Consider the following 6,000-nt stretch of genomic DNA (forward strand, 5'->3'; position numbering starts at 1 on the left):
GAGAACGTAGGACAGGAAACGGACGACTATGACTCCTAGGCTTCGGCTAGTGTAATTGAATGGAGCACTCATCCATTGAATTATCCATTGAATGAGTAATCATCCATTCAATTATGCCAGACAAAATCAAGGTCCATTCACACTGATGAAGAACATCACTGTAGGTCTGAGCTTAGGGGGGGAAGATCATGAGTTTAATTTCAGGCATGCTGGCTTTGTTATGCTTTCGTGACAGCTACGTATAAAATGCCAGACGAGGCTGAACACAGGTATGTAGAACTCATAGGGAAATTCTCAACTAGCAGTAGAAATGTGTGAGACTTTGCTTGTAAAAGCTGATTAAAAACCGCTGGTGTGGGGGAGGTGGGGGAGGGAAAGAGTGTCGATGTGAGGGGGATGGACATTGAGCCTTGAGAAATTTCAGGATTTAAAAGCAAGAAAGAAGATGAACCTCGTAAAGAGGCTGAGAGAAAGCGGAGTAAAAGCAAGACTGGTCAAGAAGGTCCGATTCTCTAAGACATTAAGTCAAAACCAGTCCTGGCTTGAGGAAAGGTGTGTTATTTCAGTGACGGGGGAGTGCGGGCTGCCCTGACCCAGAGACCTGGAGAGAACTGAGAAGGTGGAAGGTGTGTTCATGAGCAGCAGTGACAGAAATTATTCTGAGAATTTGGCCGTGACCAGGGAGAAGAGAGGTGAGATTGAGACTAAAGGGTGATTTTAAATTGAGAGAAGAATTATTACATGGTGGAAGAGACTGATTTGAGAGCAGAAAAAAATCCATTGGAAAGGGAGAAACAGGGAAGAAAAATGAGAGAGAGAGAGAGAGAGAGAGAGAGAGAATGGGACTTATACCAGAATGAAGGAACGCTATGTATGTAAAACTCCCGAGAAGGAGGAAAAGAGCGTACAAATTGTAGTAGAATTGGCCATGAGTAAAGGGAAATACAGCCCCTCTATTGTGACAGAGGGGAAGATGGTGTTGTATTTTCCAGCAGAGAGCTGAGGGACTCTGGCCTGTGTCTGGTGGCTTTTAGTTTTTTTGTGACATGCAAGGCAATAGTTTCTGCTGAAAGTCATCAAAGAGGTGACAGGGAATTTGAGGAGAATGGAGATGACTCAGGCTTATCAGCAAGTAGGAGACTGAGTTAATAAGAAAAAGTTGAAAGATTGCTGGCTGACCACTCTAAGATGGTCAATAAGTCAGTCAACACGCATTTGCTGAGTCACGCATGGCTCTGGCACTCAGGACATAGTAGTGAACAAGAGGGGGCTCTCTTCCCTTGAGGAGCCTGCTTATTAATGACAGGCATGATGAATGATGCAAGCTTCTATTCATGCATCTAACCAGCGCCTGCCAAGTGCTGGACCTTGTGCTACATGGTGGGGACAGGAAGATGAAGCAAGACCATCGGGCCTCCCCAGTTGATACGCACTCCACCCCCCTCCCAAAGAGATCTAGCTCTTTGATTCCTTCTTATTTACTGCAAGTGGAGAAAAGATAGACTTGGACCCTGCAGAAAAATAAAGCTCCCCACTCAGAGGTCCACACACCACCAAATGAGTTCTATGCACTGGCACATATAAAATATGAGTAAGAAACACAGGCTTGGTTGATCAAGATGCAATTTATAGTAGTGCACAGAGGCCAGATCTAATGACAAGGTCACATATCAGTAACACAAATGTCTGCAACATTCAACTTGAGGTCTTGACATAAGCACTGCGTGTAATCCGTTTACCTCCCCCCGGGCAACCCTGCCGACGAGGCCGAGGATGCTAGCACTCTCTTTCCCTTGACCCTTCACAGGCTCTGTCCTGGTTTACGCTCGCTGGGCTCATTATACAGCAGCTGTCTTCATTACCTTCTCATTTTTTCACTGATTGGAAAATTTCACCATGGTGATGCTGGCAGATAGGTCTGAACACAGACCAGCATGAACTTATTTTAAGTTAGAGGCAGTGGAGCAGGAAGGAGTCATCAACCATTCTCCCACTTTCCTCACGCGTATGTGCGTCTTCAGAGAAGGGGTGTTGGAATTTATGCAGATGAGCCCAGAGCAGCAAGTGGGATGGACGAACTCAGGTCCTCATGTAGCTACTTTATTTTATTGTCATTAGCCTGTTTCTCATGGACATGTTCTTGAAGACTCCCATGTTAGCAAAGGCATAGCCCAGTTTCCTTGAAGAACTAACCATCTTGATTGTTCTTCTCTACTGAAGTCATTGGGACTTCCAATGTCACAAATATGTACCACTGGTGCCAGATGGAACAGGGAAGCACAAAGGTGGCTTCCCATAAACTCTTAGCCACCTTTAGAAAATTTCAGCCTCTGGACCTATTGGGAGTAGTTAAAGTGGGCGTTCGTGTGCAGGATCAGGGACTGTTAGAGCTGAGAACCCTTAGAAATGATCTAAGGTGACTATTTCACTTATTGATGAGGAAGTAAGGTCTAGAGATGGAAAAGACCCTTTTTAGGGACCCAGTAACCAAGGGACAGTTTTAGGGAGCTGGAATGAGGAGTCTTTACTTTTCTATCTCTTAGTTTGATATGCTTTTCCACTTAATTCTACTTCTTTAATCAAAGGAAGTACAAACCTTTATCAGAACACAAACTTTTTCTTCTTGAGTGGGAACGAAATGGATGGAGATGAAAACAAATCCGGAAAACCTTTTTCCTCCCAACATTAAATTTGATTTAGCCATTTGAAGCCACTGGCCTGAGCCTCCAAATAAAGCCTGGCTTATTCTTGAGGAAATTATTAATAGAACCCTTGGGAGAGGCGGAGTATCAGCACTCAGCGCTAGCTTATTAGCCCAAGTCCCATCAAGCTGATAGCAGGACCTCTTACCCTTTTATCTCAGTTTTCTTTATCTCCAAATCCATTAGCATGAGGCACCATTTGATACATTTCTGTCTGTTCCTTCTAAAGCTCAAGTGCCCTTTATAATGACTCTTGGTGACTTTGCATTATAGGATGATATTAGAATATTATTGTGACACTGAGTTAGTTGGGTCCCTAGGAGAAGTTGGTGAATCTTGGCAGAAGATATATATTTTCTTTTATTTTTTTGTGACAGAGACAGAGAAAGGAACAAACAGACAGGAAGGAAGAGAGATGAGAAGCATTAATTCTTCATTGTGGCACCTTAGTAGTTGTTCATTGATTGTTTTCTCATATATGCTTAGACTGGGGGTGGGGGGACTACAGCAGACCGTGACCCCTTGCTCAAGCCAGTGACCTTAGGCTCAAGCTGGTGAGCCTTGCTCAAACTAGATAAGCCCATGCTCAGGCCAACAACCTTGAGGTTTCAAACCTGGGTCCTCCGCATCCCAGTCCGATGCTCTATCCACTGCACCACTGCCTGTTTAGGTGATATATATTTTCTTAATAGAAAGGGTAGTTTGGGATTTTGTGCTGGTTTATTTATTTATTTAATTAATTAATTAATTAATTTTTTATTTTTCTGAAGTGAGAAGCAGGGAGGCAGAGAAACAGACTCCTGCATGCTCCTGACGGGGATCCACCTGGCATGCCCACTAGGGAGCGATGCTCTGCCCATCTGGGGCTTTGCTTCATTGCAACCGGAGCCATTCAAGTGCCTGAGGCAGAGATCATGGAGCCATCCTTAGTGCCCGGGGAGGGGTGGAGAAGCAGATGGTGCTTCTCCTGTGTGCCCTGGCCAGAAATCGAACCCAGGACTTCCACACACCAGGTTGACGCTCTACCACTCTACCACTGAGCCATCCGGCCAGGCCCCCCCCCCTTTTTTTTGCCCACTGTCAAAGGCTGATGATTTATAAATCTTCCTGCTTGGAGCCCTGGCTGGTTGGCTCAGCGGTAGAGCATCGGCCTGGCGTGCGGGGGACCCGGGTTTGATTCCCAGCCAGGGCACATAGGAGAAGCGCCCATTTGCTTCTCCACCCCCCCTCCTTCCTCTCTGTCTCTCCCTTCCCCTCCCGCAGCCAAGGCTCCATTGGAGCAAAGATGGCCCAGGCACTGGGGATGGCTCCTTGGCCTCTGCCCCAGGCGCTAGAGTGGCTCTGGTCACGGCAGAGCAACGCCCCGGAGGGGCAGAGCATCAACCCCTGGTGGGCAGAGCGTTGCCCCTGGTGGGCGTGCCGGGTGAATCCTGGTCGGGCGCATGCGGGAGTCTGTCTGACTGTCTCTCCCCGTTTCCAGCTTCAGAAAAATACCAAAAAAAAAAAAAAAAAGCTTTCTGCTTGGGAAGAGACTTAATAAAAATTATAATTAATTGAGATCAAAATAGACATTAATAGTTTTAGAAGCAAACACTGACTCGGTATTGATGGAGAAGAGATTTTAACCCCTCTCAGCCTGAGTTTCCTTAGTGTATAAATCAGGTGTGGAATTACATATTCTGTTGGGCAGGTTGTGAAGAAGGAATATGCCAGAGAAGTGAGTAAAGGGCTGTCGCACCCTGTGGGTTTTGAGATACTCCAGGAAGGTCTGGGGGAGCTCGTGGGGACATTTTGGCCCGGTCATTTCTTCAGAAGGATTTTACATCCATCAGCTCACGTGATATTCCTGCTGATAATGTGAAGTGAATATGGGAGAGAAAACTGACTTGTTCAAGGTCACCATGCACACGGTTGGAATTCCTGAGTTTTAGTCCTTGCTGGGACAGAAACTAGTCTTAGCTTGTGTGATCTTGAAGAAGTGACTGTTGGGGACCGCAAGCTGACAGGGTCTTTGCAGTTTAGATTTTTGGGAGACAGAGGTGTGGGGAACTGTCAGTAAGCTGACAGTCTGTCAAAACCCCCACCTCACTTGGTTAAGTTGCTAAACGCTAAGTTTTTCTCCACACCTCCATGTTAGCTCTGATGCTGGATTGTTTGTACTGGTCCAATCCTCCATGTCCCTCAGAGAGACTGGAGGCAGTTTTCTTTGTATTCTGTGTTTGATGAAGTTAAAATGTTAAGTATGATGGGGGTTTTCTGCACTTGGAAGAATTCTTGGGTTGCCTTGGAAATATGATCAGAGATGTCATTGATTTACTAATGACTCTCTCTGCCCTATAAATAAAGCGGGATTGGGGGGTGGACAGCTCTCTTTGACTTGCCTTCAGCTTGCAGAGGACTCCCGATCCCATCCTTTTTCTCTTTAATTTTATTTCTTCATTCTGCATTATTCTCCCTCAGGACCTGTAATTACTAGCCGTGCTGGGTCACAGCAAATGACCTTCATGGAAGAAAGAAAGAAAGAAAGAAAGAAAGAAAGAAAGAAAGAAAGGAGGGAGGGAGGGAGGGAGGGAGGGAGGGAGGGAGGGAGGAAGGAAGGAAGGAAGGAAGGAAGGAAGGAAGGAAGGGGAAAGAAAGAAGAAAGAAGGGAGGGAGGGAGGGAGGGAGGGAGGGAGGGAGGGAGGAAGGAAGGAAGGAAGGAAGGAAGGAAGGAAGGAAGGAAGGAAAGAAGGAAGGAAAGCAAGCAGGGAGGGAGGGAGGGAGGGAGGGAGGGAGGAAGGAAGGAAGGAAGGGAGGAAGGAAGGAAGGGAGGAAGGAAGGAAGGAAGGAAAGAAAGAAAAAAAAGAATGAACCATTGTCATTTCTCCCAACTTTAAATCCTACATTAGCTTCCCTTTGCTGTTAGAACAGATGCAACATCTTCAATATGTTCTGCAAGGTCCCACAACACTAGACCCCTCCCTACCTCTATTTCATCTTTCTGTGCTTTTGCTCCTGCCAGATGTGTTTCAGCAGCAGAAAGCTTCATTCAGTTTCTCCAACACACCTTCGTTTCCTGCCTCGGGGTCTTTGTATGTGCAGCTGCTGCCACCTATAAGATTCTTTCCCCTGCAGTCTCATGAAACTTCCATTTCTCGTATTTTAGTTCTTGGCTAATATGTCATCATTTGCTAAGACTTGCCCTGAACACCCTACCTAAAGCAAGTATACTGTTATTATTTTCTGTTATAGTCTTTGGTTTGTTACCTTCACAGCAAGCTCAATTTATAATCACTTTCCTCTATGGTGTTTATTTGAT

This window comes from Saccopteryx bilineata, chromosome 4, assembly GCF_036850765.1.
Source record: "Saccopteryx bilineata isolate mSacBil1 chromosome 4, mSacBil1_pri_phased_curated, whole genome shotgun sequence".
NCBI lineage: Eukaryota > Metazoa > Chordata > Mammalia > Chiroptera > Emballonuridae > Saccopteryx > Saccopteryx bilineata.